The 18682-nt window shown below is 39.5% G+C and overlaps 1 protein-coding gene across 2 annotated transcripts in view; it reads left to right on the top strand.

Annotated features, from left to right (window-relative positions):
* Positions 1-352: 352 nt before the first annotated feature.
* The window catches only part of IARS1 (isoleucyl-tRNA synthetase 1), a 1809950-nt gene continuing 1791620 nt past the window's right edge, over positions 353-18682 (top strand). Inside the window, exon 1 of one of the 2 annotated variants that reach the window (XM_044077404.1) lies at positions 353-474. The gene's annotated coding sequence lies outside the window, so the exon portion shown is untranslated. The remainder of the gene's footprint in view (positions 475-18682) is intronic. The other variant, XM_044077403.1, reaches the window with a different exon arrangement.

Genomic DNA, 18682 nt, shown 5'->3' with positions numbered 1-18682 from the left:
TTGCGCTGAATTATACGTAATAAATATCGATAATAACTATAGACTTTTTTACTTCAGAAAATGTATATTAATTCACATTAGCTTATTTCTCAATTTGTTCCCGATTCTGGTGAAATTTGACCCTGATTGGCCGAGTGCCATCTCCTTTCACATACACTAATTATGTCCACTTTGTTTCATTCTTCATAGCAAAAACAATTTTTTTTGAATGACACCGTCAGCCGCCAAATCATTACAGCACATAAACAGCTTTCTGCAGAAGAAAAGAAAAAAAAAAACCAGCAGTCGGCACGTTTTTACTGACGCACTTGCAGGCTGTCAGTAGCTTTACGTATGCTACACTGTCCTTAACTTCCGCCCATGCTTTCCTTTCAAAGTTGCATCATTTTAGAAAGTGCCGGACCGGCAGTTCTATGAGAAGTTAAGTAGCGAAAAGTGTGGTGCTGTTTTCCTTTTGAGGTTGATCTTCCAGTGGTATGTTTTTTTTTTAAACAATGGGGTCAATTTTGTGTTTTATTATTATAGCTGTTAAGTTATTGTTGCTGATCTTATGTTGTATATGGTTTGCTTAGTTGTGGGTGTGGACGAAAGGTAACGCGTTAGGTGCTTCTGTAACTCCTGACGTGCATTGTAGTTAAAATGTTTTAGTTTTAACAAAATGACAGATGTCTCTATTTGTTTTTGTACTTGACTAAAAAGTCCTTAAGATACTTTCATTAAATACTTGCCTTTATTTTTCATCCCTTAATTTTACAAGTGTTTTTATTAGAACGTTGTGTATGTTTAACAGGATTTTGTTATTAAACTATCTTGAGTTTTTATTTTATTGGTTCTTATCGCTGATTGTTTAAGGCAGTAGACAGAGAATGAGTCATGAGACATAAAACTCTTGTTCTACATAACAGCTTTTTAAGCAACTTATTCACTGCGCCCTGTTAAAGATTTTCCACATTGAAAAATTGTCATCCAGTTGTTCTGAGAAAATTAGTAGTAGTAGTATGACTCCCCCCCCCCCCCCCCTTTCGTAAGTATATTTGCTTATTGTGTGGTTATGTTTTGCTGACTTGGAAAGTCTTTCTGGAAATGTACTCGTTTATAGTGGAGTATCTGGAAAAAAATAGTGTTAGTACAGTACTTAGTTGATTATAATTTATTAAATGCAGTGTTAAAGTTAGCTTGTCATCTTGACTATGTTTATATATGAATTTCAGATGGCATTCACAAAAGTATTTAAGTGTTTATGATAGGCAATGAGTAGTTAAAAAACTACCTTTATAAGTGATAAATGATTACTTTATGACAACTAATCAGCCAACAAACGCATTCTTACAAATCCATCTTCCTCTCCATTAACTGCCAGGGAATTTTATCCTGAGTGATAACCCTTGAACCTCCTGTTGAGGTGATTTTTTTTTCTTTTCTTCTGTCTCACTTCATATTTGGTTCCCCCCTTTTATGTACAGTGCTGCTTCACCCCCCCCCCCCTGTTTTCCTTCTGTGTCATTTCTGGACCCCCCCATACCAATGTGCTTCATGTTCCATCTTCCTTTCATTACTGACTCATGTTTCTTTTATGTCTGTGATCTCCACTTTCCCCTCTTGTATCACAGGTTCCAGTGAGATCTTTATTTTTGAGAATGTACTTTCTCCCATGAACGTAGTATAGATTCCTTGAGTCTGCTATATGATCGTAGTTGCCTAGGCTGTGTTTCACTTTTATTGAGTAGTTTAGTTTGTTTTCCTTAGTGTTTTAACTCATTGCCCACAGTATGTATGAGTAAGGGGGGGTGAAGTCCACCACATTGGTGAGGCTTGTAGGAGAGCTTACCCTGGGCGTTCTTCAAAATTTCCATGAATATGCATTTGGGAGTTTGCTTTTTGTGCTTTTTTTCTGTTGGCATCTAACATCAGTTTTTCGTAGTGGATCCTATCTTCCTCCATAAGAGTTCTTACACTGCATTGTAGTATCATTCAGGTGTGCTGCAATTTGCTAATTTTTCTGTGCTTTGCTCTGCCTTCTGTCCAATACCCAAATGCTTTTCCCTCTTCTTCTTTGCCATCTCCTGTACTCTCTCTCTTCCTTTTGTCTAACACCTGAATGCCTACCCTCATCTTCTTTGCTACTTTTTTCTGTCTCTACTTTAGACACAAGTCATTGATCTGTACCTTTTAATCCATCTCTGTTCACTGCTGTCCTTTTCTGGAGTAAAATGGAATTGGTAGTTTGCCTTTAGTTTTTCATTTTCTATTTATAGCTTTCTTGGCCACTAACTCTCTGGGACAGGAATCTATCCCTCCAGCATGTTCTGTTTATTGTGGTGACAAGGTTTAGGTCCCTAGAGCGTGTAGCTCGGAGGGACTGGGATTTCTTTAAGTGGAGCATGTCCAACAGCTCGGGTTTGACATAGCTTTGTATGTTGGGCAGAGATCGCCCCTGAGTAGACGATATGCGATGGAGTAAAGCTGTAGTTTTTTGAGACGGTCTGCGTAGGGCATCTGTTTGAGGCCAGTAATCCTCTTTGTGAGGTATTTCTGTGGTCTTTCCAGTTGTTGTAGATGTTTTATGAGGTACATACCAAAAGGGGCATTGTACTCTATAATGGGTCTAATGAGTGATGAGTAGAGGAGAACAATGACCTCTTTTTTTTTTCTGGATGAGAATCCTTTTGGGATGAGATGAGCCACGTAGAAGGATTTCCTGACCACTGTGGCGATGTGATTATCAAAGGAGAGACTACTGTCCACCTGTGTCCCAAGGTCTCTTATCACATTTTCGGCATTAAGTAGGCTACCAGCTATGTGGTAGTTCATGGGTACAGAGTTTTTACCAAAGGGGATGACAATACACTTTTTGGCATTGAGCTTCAGGCCATGGCTTTGACACCAGTTATGTCTAGGCTTTTACACTCGAGTGGAGAACCCATGTTCTGTTTTAGGGCTCTCTTTGCACATAACTAGTTTCAGTTATGCCATTTCTTATCCTAAATGAAAAGACCTGTTTGGAAAAGCATTTAATTCATAAACTCTTTTTGCATCTTTTTTTGTTTTCATCCATTTAACGCCCATAGCTTCTTCTGGTGTCCTGACATTTTTGGGACTGGCTTCTTTAGATAACTGACTTGCAGCTTGTCTTTCTTATGCTGCCTATTATTAATTGCTAAGTAACAAATGGAACATTCTGCATGTTATAGAAATTAAGTGCTGTCACCTGTGTGGCATCAGGTGACCTCTTGGATGACATTTAAGAAAATGAATGTCTTGAGACATGCCAGTTACTGTTACAAGTAAGCATACTTCTCTAACTCGATAAACAAGTAGTCATTAAAGACTTTCTTGCTGTCTTGTGAAATCTCAAGTCTGGCCAAACAAAAATACTTTGACATGCTTAGGTTGGTTGTACATTTTCCTAGTTAGGAAAATGTGTGAATCTTTAGAGAGAAATATAATTCTGGTTTGTGTTCATTATAGTATTAATGTGAAGACCGATTTGCCATTACTGGTAAAAAAAAAAAAAAAAAAAAAAAAAAAAGTCTTCCTTTAGAATAATAGTAGTAACATTGCTGTCTGTACCTTATTTACATTTATAGTTATGAGGTTTGCATTTGTTTGGCTTATGCTTTAACTTTTACAACGTGTTAAGAAATGCAAATTTGTAGGTAGGCTAGAAGTGTGATATTCTGTAACTTAGAGATGTTAAGTTAAACAGTTTGGAAAATGTCTCCATTCCATTGAGGAAGTAGAACCCTTCTGTACTCCTCACTTAAGCACCTCAAAGTTGGTTTCCACTTTGGGAAAGATTTATGTACTGCAGCAGCCTCTGTTAGCCGATGATACACAAGTGAGCGAACTGTTTATCACACATTTGGTCATTTCACTGCTTCATTTACATATGATGTAGAGGTGTGTATGTAATAGTTATTTCACTTTGTCTATATATGTGTGTATATATTTAATGTGTAGGTACTTCGTTTATAAAATTTTTCAGTCTACTATATTGCGCAATCCTCATGCAAGTTGCCCTTATTTTAGCACTTGATTGCTGATACAACCATTTTATAATTGTATGTTTATACAGTACTAGTTAAGTAACTTAATGTCAGGCATTCACTTAACTATAACTTGCCAGTTATATTTATATATGCATGCCTAACTGTATCTGTTATCTTCAGTCTTGATTCTATGTGTGAGTAAACTATTTCTCATTAAAGAAGTCAGTTAAAACTATTTATAACGTATTTTGAGATCAGGAATTAATGATTGATTATGTTTGTATTCACAATATTACAGGTCTTAATGCCTGGACCAGTGACTCTGTACCTTGTAATGGAGTCTGCTTTATGAAACTGATTGTAGATCTTAGGTACTTTGTTCTGTGGCAATATCCTCTTCTGGCTTAACTTCCATTGCAGGATCCTGTACAGCCCATTTTTCCTATGAGTTCTGTTTCTAATCTCTCAAAATATGCAACTGAGAACAGTTAATCTCCGAAGTCATATTTTTCACTTTTTATTGATTCGCAAACTCTGTTAACTCAAGCAACCGGCAAAAAATAAATAAATAAATTAATTAATTAATTAAGAAATACAGAACAATTTACATGTGTTGCACTTTGTCCCCCCCCCCGGCAGAAACATACTTTACGTTTTTAGAGTTTTAAAAAGGGAGATAGGAATAAATTCCTTTTTCTCCAACCTGAAAACAAGTCAAACCAAACAAATAGTATAGGGTACAATATTAGTCAGGCCTGATGTTCTTCGTCTCCCATTGCTGCAGTCCTGACATATGGGTACTCCGCTGTCCACCATCGGCCCGAATACCAAAGGGCTTGAACCGGCGTCGGTCATCGGCGCCCGAGACTGACATCAATACGTGTCAGTACAAATGCGCATGACCGACGCCATAACCTCAGTCTTTCTTGCCGCATGGTCCTAAGCAGAAGCAGAATTTGCAAGTGCCGTTCGGCGTTCTGGAATTGTCGGTTTTCGAGTTTCAGACCGGAGACCAAGTTGGGCTAAGTACCCCGTTGGGGATATTTTTGTCTTTTTCTTGCCTCAGTATTGACGGATGTCAGAAAAAGTTAATAACTGTATTTCTTGTGGGAAACAGATTCCTCATAGGGATTACCATTCACTCTGCATTCCTTGTTTAGGGCCTGAGCACGACATTGTTGGGTGTCGCTTTTGTGCTACTTTTAACAAGCGTACTATTAAACGTCGGTTGGACTGTGCTAGGCTGGTGTTTGGTAAACGTTGTAATTATAACATGCCGTCGGATTCTCCGACGACTGGTTCTTCTAAGAAACGCAAAGAAAAGTCTTTGCGGTCCAAACAGGATGAGGCGTCCGCTCTGGACGGCGGTTCTGTAGTACCACTGGCTTCTTCAGCGGCTCCTTCTGAGAGTTTACCTGAGTCTCAAGGGGAGCCTTTGTTACTGCAGGAAGTGGCTTCTCCTGTGTTAGGCCAGGCTGAGGGTGCTTCTCTGATGTCAGTGGTTCCCTCCCCTCATAGGGTAGTTAGGCCTCCTCCGTCTCAAAGCAGAGGCCATTCTAAGTCTAAGTCTGCTCCTGCTGGTGCTAGTCCCCAGGGTCCAGCTCCTAGGAAGCACATGTTGAAGATGGCTGAAGATTTGATTACTTTAATTAGGGGTTCTATGCCCCCCCCCCCTGTGAAGAGGCCCAGGGTAGAGACAGAGTTGGAGGGTTTGGTTCAGTCTTCCAATGAGTCAGATTCCTCTGTAGAAGAGCTTCAGGATTTCCCTCCTTATTCTGATTCGGAGGCCGAGGACTCTACTCCCTCTGCGTCCCCTCCAGAAGATTTTTCTTTCTCTGAGACTTTGCATTCCATGAGGGAACATTTCAAATGGGAGGGCCAGGATTATTCTGATTCTCGTAAAAGACTAAGAGAATTCTTGTTTTTGCCTCAGCATAGGCCCTTGGCTATTCCCCCTGTACTGGATGTTGTTCAGGATGTGTTTTCTGAGGCTGCCCTTAACCCAGATTCTCTGCCTCCTGCCCCGGTTAAACCAGATAGATACTACAGGGTTCCGGAAGCTCACAAGTATTTATATAAGAGTCCTAGGGCTGATCCAGAAACTATTACTCAAGGCCCCAAAGGGGTTAGGGCTTCTGTGGTTAGGAATCCAGTTCCTCTGGACAAGGATGCTAGGGCCCTGGATAGGTGGGGTAAAAAACTGTATACCTCTTCGACTTTGGCTACGAGAGCTTTAAATTGTCAGTTTCATATGCTCCGGTATCAAAATTTTTTGCTGGGCCAATTGAAATGTAAAGTGGATGCTTTAGCTGAAGGTATTGAATGTAAGGAGCTTCAGGATTTAGTGCATGCTTCAGACCAAGTTGGTAAGCATTCTTTGCAGTGTGGTTTTGATGCTTTACAGGCTTCTTCCAGGGTGGCTGCTACTAGTTCAGTTATTCGTAGGCATGCTTGGCTTAAAGATCAGACTTTGTCAGAGCATGTTAAAGCTCGAATTATAGATGCTCCTCTACAATCTGATGTTCTTTTTGGCCCTCCAGTAGAATCAGTTTTGAAAAAAATTGAGGAAAAAGCTAAGTCTATGCAGACAGTTAAGGATTTTTTACAGGTTCAGCCCACTAAGTTCAGTAGGAATTGGCCTGCTAAGGGATGGTCTTTCCCCTCTTCGGATTATCAATCTAGGGGCAGGTCGAGGCGAGGTAGAGGTAGGGCTTCCTCTCAGGGCCCTGTTACTTCTAGGTCTTTGAATTCTTCTACCCCTTCTGCTGGGGAGGGCAGGGGTCAGTCCTTTCGGAAACGGTCCCAATGACCCGTGTCTTCAGCTGCCAGACTCTGCCTTGCTGGCAGCCCCTCTAGGAGGAAAACTGAGACTTTTCAAAAGGAATTGGCATTTGGTTACCCAAGACAAATGGGTATTGGACATAATAAATCGAGGCTACAAATTTTATTTTCACACACTCCCTCCTTTCAAAGGTATGCCGGATGTGCCTCGTCAGCAAAGACTGGAAGCACAGACTCAAATTTCTTCTCTGCTTCAGTTGGAAGCAATTCAGGCAATACCTTCTGCAGAAAGAGGCACAGGGTTTTATTCCCGTCTTTTCTTAGTGCCAAAGAAAGGAAATACTTGGAGACCAATTCTGGACTTGTCCATTCTAAATACCTTTCTGGAAATTCCAAAATTCAAGATGTTAACACTGCAACAGCTGTTACCTATGCTGGGCAAAAATCACTGGATGGTGACTCTGGATCTCAAGGAGGCCTATCTTCACATTCCTATCAGGCCCAGTTGCAGGAAATTCCTGAGATTTCGGAATGGGAATTTGCATTATCAGTTCTCTGCATTGCCCTTTGGCTTGTCTACTGCGCCCAGGGTATTCACAAAAGTCCTGGCTCCAGTCATAGCTTTTCTCAGGCTACGAGGAATTCAGATTTATCCTTATCTGGACGACTGTTTGATTCTGGCTCAAGGCAAGCACGAACTTCTTCAACATCTGCAGTATGTAATGACAGTTTTAAGATGCCTAGGGTATTCTGTGAACGAAATAAAGTCCAGTCTAGTACCCTCACAAGAGATGTGTTTTCTGGGTGTGAAACTGAATACAGCGGCTCAGATGGCATTTCTTACCCCAGACAAACAAAGGAATCTTCACCTATACTTCCAACAGCTATCAGTAATGTCCAGGCTGACTGCAAGGACAGTCCTTCAAGCCTTGGGGTTCATGGCATCTTGCATTCTAGTACTTCCCAATGCCAAACTGCATATGAGGAAGCTACAATGGTATCTCAAAAGCGTTTGGACTCAACACTGCCACGATTTGGACACTGTCATTCGGATTCTACCTTGCATTCAGAGAGAATTTCTGTGGTGGGCTCAGGAATGTCACCTAAACAAGGGGCTCTCTGTGACCCAACCAGAGGCAAGTCAGATATTAACGACAGGCGCCTCCGAGTCAGCCTGGGGAGCTCATTTCAGAGGAAAATGGATTCAAGACCTTTGGGCCCCAGAGCTACTTCACTTGCATATCAACATGAAAGAGATGCTGGCAGTTCGATTTGCTTTGGAAGGATTCAAAGCCTACTTCAACCAGGACTGGTGTTGATTCGAACAGACAACACGACTGTCATGTGGTACATCAACAAGCAAGGGGGAACTCATTCTTACCCTCTTTGCAGACAAGCAATGCTGTTATGGGAAACTGCTTTGAATCTGCACATCACTCTTAGAGCACAGTTTCTGCCAGGAGCACAAAATTCTTTAGCAGATGTTCTGAGCAGACAGATTGTGGATCCTCACGAGTGGAAATTGGACCCTCAGGTATTTCTTCAGTTGACAATGGCTTGGGGAACTCCGGACATAGATTTGTTCGCTTCTCCTCTGAATTTCCAACTGCCACTGTTTTGCACAAGGCTATTTCATCCAAAAGCCTGGAAAATAGATGCACTATCCTTCAGTTGGAGCAACCTTCACGTGTATGCTTTTCCTCCTTTGCCTCTTCTTCCGAAGGTGCTGTTGAAAGTCAGGAGGGACAAACCTTGCATGATACTTATAGCACCGGATTGGCCTCGTCAGCATTGGTACCCTCTGTTGAGGAGCTTAATTCATGTACCACCTTGGCCACTACCACAGATTCCTCACTTATTGTCTCAGGAAAACAATCATTTTCTCAATGTCAGGGTGCAATCCCTACACCTGACAGCCTGGCACATTCTGTTTTAGAGAAGGGGGACCTTCAGCTCCCTCAACAAGTTTTGGATGTTATTTTGGAAGCCAGGCGTCCTAGTACTCGAAAGTTTATGCTGGTAAATGGAAAAGATTTTTTCTTTGGAGTTCAGCTAAAGGCTTTGATGTCGAATTGCCTAATTTGAGTTGTACATTGCAATATTTGACTATTTTATTGGACAAGGGTTTGTTCTTCTCTTCTGTAAAAGTGCATGCTGCAGCTATTTCTGCTCACTATGATTGTGACCCTCCTTTATTTTCACATCCATTGGTTAAACAGTTTCTTAGAGGGGCAAAGAATATCAGACCCCCACGGAGGGCTCCTACTCCTACCTGGGATCTTAATTTTGTTTTGGAAAAGCTGACTCTGCCTCCTTTTGAACCTGCAGCTACAGCTGACTTGCAGTTGTTGTCCTGGAAGACTGCTTTTTTATTGGCTGTTACTTCTGCTAGAAGGGTATCTGAATTACAGGCCCTCATGGCTGTGGAACCTTTTCTGATTTTTCACAATGACAGAGTTTCCTTACGTACTAATCCTACTTTTCTGCCTAAAGTGATTTCTAATGTGGCATTGAACCAATCTATACATTTGCCTACTTTTATGCTAACCCCCAAAATGAAGGGGAAAAAGTTTTGCATTCTTTGGATGTACATAGGCAGTTGAGGTATTATTTGAGCAGAACCAAAGAGTTCAGAAGATCTCAACAATTATTTGTTTCTTTTGCTTTGACTTCACGAGGGAAAGCTGTCTCGAAACAAACTATTTCCAAGTGGATTGGCCATTGTATTGCTTTTTGTTACTCTCATCATGGAGAGGATGTTCCGGCTGGGATCAGGCCTCATTCTACTAGGGCTACGGCCACTTCTAATGCTTTTTTGAGGGGGGTAGCTACTAAAGACATTCTAGAAGCAGCTACTTGGAGTTCTGTACATACCTTTACAAAGCATTATCATTTACCCCTTTATTCTAGGTCTAGGGCTGGGTTTGCCACTGCAATCTTACAGGGCATGTCTGCAGCTCCTAATGCTATTTAGTTGACCAGCCTCCCTTTTTTCTACCCATATGTCAGGACTGCAGCAATGGGAGACTAAGAACATAGTACAGTTTTGTGCCTACCATAGATGTAGATGTTCGAGGATCTCCATTGCTGCAGTCCAATTTTCCCTCCCTCCTTCCCCCTTTTTCTTTTTAGGTTGGGGTTTTGGGTGGTGTTTTTTGCATTCTGATGTCTGAGGCAAGAAAGACTGAGGTTATGGCGTCGGTCATGCGCATTTGTACTGACACGTATTGATGTCAGTCTCGGGCGCCGATGACCGCCGGTTCTAGCCCTTTGGTATTCGGGCCGATGGTGGACAGCGGAGTACCCATATGTCAGGACTGCAGCAATGGAGATCCTCTAACATCTACATCTATGGTAGGCACAAAACTGTACTTTTTTAATAGCAACTCTCAAGCAACCAGAAACTACAGTTATCTGACATCTACCAATCCCCATGGGTGCCGGTTAACAGAGTTTACTGTAGTTTGCCTTTTAGTTTTTCATTTTCTATTTATAGCTTTCTTGGCCACTAACAGTACTAAAGATAGCAACTTTTACATTTATACTATATTTTCTTATTAAATATAATACTGCCTTCTATTCTGTACTTATTTTTTTTTCCAGTTTGCCATTTCTTTTCTAATCTTAGAATATCTACTGTTTGTGATTTAATGAAAACACTGTCTAACCTTCAGATACTTTTCTTGAACTGTTATAATGTTGGACTACAAGTTGATAATTGCTGGAACCTGTGTTCTGAGAGACTCTGCCTTCCAATCTATCTGCAAATGTACAGAGCTGAGTATATATTTTTTGTTTTAGAGTTTGTACTGTTAATTGTTGCTTAGATTTCTGTTGAAACTGTTTTATCCCACCTCCCCCTGTTTTCTTCCGTGTCTTTAGTTTGTATAACTGGTCTTCACAGCTTGTGTGTTATCTAATTCAAGGATCACTTGCATAAAATTAGACCTGTTAGTAACACCCTGCATTTAATTGCTGGAACCTGTGTTCTGAGAGACTGCCTTCCAATCTATCTGCAAATATACAGAGCTGAGTATATTTTTTTGGTTTTAGAGTTTGTACTGTTAATTGTTGCTTAGATCTCTCTTTTGTCCCACCCACCCTCACTATTTCTGGCTTGTAGTTTAAATTTGGTGGCTTTTGCAGATGCCTGCCCCACTGTAGATTAGATTTGATCTGGGACGTTCCCCCAGTCCCATCTCTTTACCACATTCTACCTAATAAACTTTCTTTCTGCACTTGTTTTAGCCCTTTTTAATTTAATTGCATTTTTTAAACTGTGTTTAGTCTAATATTGCTACATACTCAAGTGTGCTAGCTTGCGCTGCATGTGAATTGTTTTTACTACTGTTTTAGCTACTTTTCTGTAAAAAAAGTAAATAAATAAGCCTGTTTCCTACCGTTCCTGTAACTAGTGTTCCAGATACAGATTTGCTGTATCCAGGACTGTATGTAAGCTTCTGAGCCCCTCAAGCCTTTCTGTGTTGGAGGGAAGCCTTCTAGCTTATCAGTGGGAGTGGTAAGCACTAGGTAACCTGTCTACCACATAAGGAGTGGTTCTGGCCCAGAAATTGTAGATATTGGACGTTTGGGCAATCTCTTCATTCTCTCTCTCTGTCAACTTTCTGATTTGAAAGCCTGCATTTGCACTTGTTTCCGTCCTGTAACTCGTCTAATGCAGATACAGATTCTTAGTTTTAGCACTTAAATTTGCTTATTAATGCTCAGCACTTGTTCAGAACGTGTAAGCACTAAATAAGCTACTAATTACTATAGCACTCAACCTTCCTCATTACCTAGAGAAAAACAGTTTTTGTACTTACTTTTCTCACTTGCTTAGAGAAAAACAGCTCTTGTACTTACTCTCCTCACTTACCTAGAGGAAAATAGTTATTTTATTTAGGCATGTCCAAGAGTCACCTCCCAGTGTTCTCCCCTGTCTATCTGATGAATCTGAGCATCTTGAGGCAATGTAGAAATTGCCTCATGTACACAGACAACCTTCTCCTCCTACCACCCAGCACTACAACCTGTGAGAGATGCACTTATCTAGCCAAACTGGAGGTAAAGCTCTCTCCAACCAAGAGTGAACTTGACAGTCATGAGGAGAAGGTAAACATTTGCACAACACCACACTCATCACATAGTCTCACTAAATCTACACCACCAAAATCCACACATTGTAATGCAACAACATTCGCAGAGGCTCTCAGTAATAATCTGTCTAAGCAACAGAGACCTCCAAAGCAGAAAAGCAAGCAACCTCCATCCCCCAACATAACCCAAATGACATACAGCCCACAGACTCACTCAACCACAGCCAATAAGGCAAAACAACGTACCAAGCACACTAGTCATAGGTGACTCTATAGTCAGGCACACTGATGTCCCACTCATCAGGCTAAACAAGCAGAAGGTTACTGTCGGGTGCCAGGATCTGCCGCATAACCCACGCACTCAAGTCACTCCACAACAAGTACAAATATGACTCTGTCATTGTCCATGTTGGTGTGAATGACCTGAGACGTACCTCCCTGGACTACATGAAAAGAGACATGTAAGAGCTCTCTGATCTTGTGGCCCAGGCAGGTATGACCCTAGCCCTGAGTATCATTCTGCCATCGCCCAGAATGATACCGCAGTACAAGGACAAAATGATTGACTTCAATTGGCTAAGCTTCTGGAGTCATTCTAAGGGGATCCAGTATCTGTCTGCTTGGGATGACATGGTCGAAGGACCACGATGCTTTGCCTCAGATGGCCTGCACCTGTCTCCCCTGGGATTCCGGATACTGGCTAAGGCTGTTGCTGCCCCTACAGTGCCTTTTTTAGGCAAGGTTCAAATAACAAATTCACCACCGTAGCAGGAACAGGCAAGCAAAAACTGAAGGTAATGCTACTCAATGCTAGAAGTCTAAATCTCAAAATGCACTCACTCGAGACACTCCTTAAAACGGAGAACATCGATATCTGTGCAGTGACTGAGACCTGATTCAAGGCTCCAGAGAGCACCCCTGCACTACCAGGCTATAACTCATACCACACTTTTCAGCCATGTAACCTGGAACGAAACACCAAAGGCAGAGGTGTGTCCATATTCATTAAGGATATCCACACCTCCAGGCTAGTTGCTCAGCATAATGCATCCGAGGTTATCAGAGTGTAACTAACTCTGGGCAAAACTGCAATCCAAATTGTAGCTTGCTACAGACCCCCCACTATGCCCCAGGATTCCCACTCCTTTTTTTCTTGATGTACTTGAAAATATTAGGGTTCAACCAAACACCCTAATAATGGGCAACTTCAACTACCCCACCATTAACTGGGGAAACTATTCGTGTACCAACTCCTTAGCTCAACGCTTTTTGGAATTCATAAACTCCAATGTCCTGGATCAACTTATCCACACCCCCACCAGGGGCAACAATATCCTAGACCTAGTCATTACCAACATGAGTGACCAGTGTTCCACACCTGAAGTCAACTCCCTCGTTGGTCCGATCCGACCATAAGCTAATCACCCTTGATATACACATCCCACCCCCACCCCCCATTAAGGAAATCACGGTAAAAATTTTCTCCAAAGCCAACTTCATGCTTCTTAAGACAGAAGTGGTGAACTTCATGACACCCATGCAGATGGACAATAGAGTTACGACTACTGAATCCTACATAAATGCACTCTATAAGCACTTACAAGAGTGCATGGATCGTGCTATCCCAAACAGAACCAAGACACTATCCTCCAAAAAAAGAAGCCAATCTGGTGGTCCCCTGCCATAAACAAACTGTACAACAGACGGAAGAAACTGTTGCAAAAGAGAGTAAAATCCCATGAGTGGAGGAGCTCCCTGTTTTGTCACCAATTCTAAGGACAACCACAAAGCATTCTATAGTTATGTCAAGAATCTCAAATATATATTGGAACAACTAGTAAGCTGACAAGTCATTCAATAACCCGTTAGAAAACTGGTTGGTTGGTTCCACTTTTTAAATAAAATAAAAATAAAAAATGCAATAATGCGACAACAATTCTCCATACTAAGCGCTTTCACCCACAATCGTATAGGGCATCTTCAGAGTACAAATTCTTCACTAAAAAGCCATCCTTTATATAGTTGGAATTAAATGAATGAATTAATTAATTGGTTAATGATGTAATTGTATAATAACATAATTACTAGTAAAGACACTGGAGAAAGAGTATAAAAGAAACATCTAGAGAAACCGTGTAAAAACACTGAAATATTTCGGAGTCCCAAAATGTGTGTCCAATACTGTAAACCTTAAATAAAACATAACTTTCATTTTCTAGTAATTGTTTGATAAACACTAAATATAAATAAAGATTAATCAAAGTTAACAGTGTTTGCCAGTATTTAACAGATGAAAATGATTTGACAGATAAAAAAGTTTAACAGATAAAGGCATAAAACAGCAGACATAAAAGCCGAAATTATAACATGCTGTTGATCTCACAAAATATAGATCTCACAGGTTCTACACATATTGTACACATATTTAAAATATAAAATTCATATACATATACTAAAAATATAAATTATTAAATATATATTATGAATTGTGAATTGTAAATTGTGAAATAAGTAGTGTGTAATACTTCCACGATCCATCTACATCAGTAATATCTTGAATAAATTATACTTGTGTTTTATTAATCAATGTGTGTATGTCCATTCTTCAATAACATGTTTTTCCAGTAATAGTCAATCGTTAAAAAATTAAAAAATGGTCATAGATCAAAATTTATAATACTAAAAATGTTTAAATCATACTTAAATAAAATATGATTTTAATTTAAGTACACTAGAAACAGAATCATTGATGCCTGGCAGCATACAGGCATTAAGCCTAAGTTGCCAAAGGCATTCCTTGGCTTCCAAAATGACTTTTTCATCACCCCCCTTCTGTACATTGTGTGGGGTTCTGTCAATAATAAAGAATAGAAATCTCTTAAAATTTGCACATTTGATGCTATGATTGTATAAGGCACTGGTATTTTTGTGTTTTTTAATATCTCTGACATGTTCTGCTATACGTACTCTGAGCTTCCTAATTGTTTTGCCAACATAGAAAGCTTGACATGTGGGGCAAGTAGCAACATAAACCACCATCGTTGAATTACAATTACCGTGGCCCGGACATCTGATTGTTTTTCCAAAATTCGTTATAGCAACGTAAGGGCCATCGTTAATGTATTTGCAAAACTGACATGCTCCACATTTACTCATTCTTGACCTTTTGAAATTGTCACTATTGGTACTAGTTTCAAAAATATCTTTCAGATTTCTACCTCTACTATATGTGATCTTAGGATATGTGCCCACCACTTCCGATACTTCTCCATTGTTACTAATAACACTATTCCAAATTTCATGAATAATGCTCGCAATTTCAGGAGATGTTTCATTGTAAGGTAATATAAAGGTGTCCTGTCTAGACTTAGCTTTTTTATCTTCGATTGTGTTACTGACACCAAATATAATAATGGGTCTGTATAACGAAGGTCTTTTAACATTAATCTCTCTCTTAACATTAAAAACTAAGTAATTTGGATAACCCCTGTCCAAAAACATCTTAGATAGTTTTTCCATCTCCAAATTAAATACTTCATCTTTGCTAATAATTCTGGACAGCCTCACCATCTGGCCCTTAACTAAGTTTTTCTTTTGGTAATATGGATGACAGCTGTCAAAGTGTAAAAAAGAGTTTGAGAAAGTCTTTTTCCTAAATATAGTAGATTCTATGTTATAAACTATGTCCAAAAATGCACAATCATTGTTGTATATTTGATTGGTAAATTTAAGAAAACTAGATGTCTTACCTAAATATTCTACAAATTCTTCCTTGCTACCCTTCCAAACAATCAGTATATCATCCAAATACCTTAAATAAACAACAATTTTATTCCAAAACGCAGATGTAAAAACATACTCTGTCTCCCAGTGCGTTAAATCCAGGTTTGCATATATTGGGGCACACCTTGCCCCCATGGCCACACCAGTTTTTTGTCTGTAATATTCTTCGTTCATATATAAAAAATTGTTTTCAAGAACTATCAGTTCTGTCAAGAATCTACATTTCGGTCCTGCCATCCCACTAAATTTTAATAGGGTGGCCTCAAACATTTCCAAACCTTCTGTGTGTGGAATTACTGTGAATAAATTCACTACATCTATGGTCGCCATAAAAAAATTAGGCCCTATTTTTTCCTTATTTTGTCTTATTAATTCCAGACAATGCCATGAATCCTTTAACACATGTGGTAGTTTATTCAATGTCTCCTTACAATGAAAATCTATATATGCCCCAATGGCCTCTGTCTTGGATCCTCTAGCTGAAACAATAGGACGAAATGGGGGGTTCTGTGGATTCTTATGTATTTTAGGAATTCTGAAAATGGATGGAATTACTGGAAACTCAACTGATAAATAAGAAAACTCGTCCTTATTAATAATGCCATTCATTAAATATTCGTATAACAACCAATCAATTTTTGTGTATGCGCTATACATTTCACTTTTACTTACTTTTTCGTAGGTGTTACTGTCATCCAACATATTAGTCATCTTATTATAGTAATCTGTATTTGTCATTATAACTACACCCCCTCCTTTGTCCGGTTTCATGATTCTGTAATTGCCTGACGTAGTTAATTCTCTGACAAAATACTTCCGCTGAAGTCAAATTTTATATGTTGTATGTTTTTTTAGTTAGTAGTCTCCTAATCTGGCTTTCACATAATGCTTCAAAAATGTGAATTATGAAGTTCTGTGGGGGTATAAATATGCTGCTGCGTTTTAAAGTGAAGTTACTAGAATCAGAAGTGTGATTCATGCTGTTTGAAAAAAAAGATTTTTAAATTCAAAATTCTAGTGTATAGTTTTAAATTAATTAGTAGTTTGCCTATATCTAATTTAAATGAAGGCACAAAGGTAAAACCTCTTCTAAATAAAGCTAAAAAATCCTTGTCAAACTTTTTGTTCGTAAAGTTGTATATACTAAAACCTCCCTCAGTAACAATGGAACAATAATTGTCACTGTCAGTACTACTGGAAATTGCTGCTGTATCATAGTCTAATGCTCAGTGTCCATAAATTGTTGTGTTAGAACAATTAATATCTGGCAACTGAAGGGCATAGTCTGATGTAATAAAAACATTTTTGTCAGTTTGATCTAATAAAAAGCATGGACTTGTCTCCGCCAAGAATTGGCTCTCTGTGCTGTTCTGTTGTAATTTCTGTTCTGCTGATAATTGTGACTGCCATAACGCTCTCGTATCCGTTCTGATCTCCTTGAGAGGTGGTTCTTCTAAAAAAAAAAAAAAAAAACCCCCTGACCTTCCTCTTCAAACATGTTTTCAACTCTATTTGTTGTCTCATTAAAAGGGGCTCTGTTCACTTCCCTACCATAACCAGCCTCAGTAGTAGTGTAACGTTTCATATTCCTATATTCTTTGAAATGAGTGTAAACCTTCTTGTTGAATGACTTGTCAGCTTACTAGTTGTTCCAATATATATTTGATTTTGTGTTTTCGGTCTCTCAATAGTCCGTTTTCATTCTGGTTGTTGGCAGTACTTTTTAGTTTTATTTTTCGTTCCGTGACATGTATTTGTAGCCATTCGGTTGGAAGTTATAGTATACGTGATATTTTTGGACACTACTACTGTTATTGGGTGTGTAATGGATCGTGTTATTTTGGAACACCTTGAATCCACTCAAAAACTTATCAAGGCTCTACATGACAGAATGCAGAAGAGCCCAGTCACTAAAGAGATTATCGTTTCCGATTCACAGGAGCAGGTATACACTCTGCATTCTACTCCGAAAACCAGTTTTCACAGACAGTCAGCTAGCAATCGTTCTAGGAGTCCTACCAGAGGAGGAGTCAACACAGGAAGTGACATTCGAGTGGATGTACGCTCGAACTCCGTGCAGAACACTAGGGGCGGACAGAATGGAGGCATGTTAGACGCAGTAGCAGGAAACGAAACTCATTATACAGAACTAAAACAGTTTTTAGCAGCTCCTACACTACGTGACCAACAGGAGCTGAAAGGCAGGGACATGGGAACTCTTAACACGCAATTTAAGGAGTTTGAACGCATGCTACGGACCTACAAGTCAATCCAAATGGACAACGCATTTCTTGAAAGATCCTTGGAACTTCGACAAGTTCCTAAAGGATTACGTGTTTTCAAATTACCTTATGGTTTTAAAGAAGGTACTGTTTTATTTGATAAGTTAACTGAACTATTTGATAAAAACTGGACTGGAACTTTTAAAGTTAGTTATACGTAACAACAACTATAAATTGACATCCTTAAATGAACAACTGTGTTTGTTAGATAAAAGTATTAAACAAGATTTGTTATATGAACACAACAAGTTTCGCTTAGAAAATATTTTTAAAGATATGGACAAATTTGTTAACAAAGGGTTAGATATCAAGAATCGGAAGCTTAGTAGGGACACTTCTGATTATAAGAACAAGAAGGTTTACACTCATTTCAAAGAATATAGGAACATGAAACGTTACACTACTACTACTACTGAGGCTGGTTATGGTAGGGAAGTGAACAGAGCCCCTTTTAATGAGACAACAAATAGAGTAGAAAACATGTTTGAAGAGGAAGGTCAGGGGTTTTTTTTAGAAGAACCACCTCTCAAGGAGATCAGAACGGATACGAGAGCGTTATGGCAGTCACAATTATCAGCAGAACAGCACAGAGAGCCAATTTTTGGCAGAGATAAGTCCATGCTTTTTATTAGATCAAACTGACAAAAATGTTCAGTTGCCAGATATTAATTGTTCTAACACAACAATTTATGGACACCGAGCATTAGACTATGATACAGCAGCAATTTCCAGTAGTACTGACAGTGACAAT

This window comes from Protopterus annectens, chromosome 7.part0, assembly GCF_019279795.1.
Source record: "Protopterus annectens isolate FY-2018-M chromosome 7.part0, PAN1.0, whole genome shotgun sequence".
In the NCBI taxonomy this organism is placed as follows: domain Eukaryota; kingdom Metazoa; phylum Chordata; order Ceratodontiformes; family Protopteridae; genus Protopterus; species Protopterus annectens.
The sequence above is the reverse complement of the archived record's forward strand: the minus strand, read 5'-3'. Positions and strand labels throughout refer to the sequence as shown.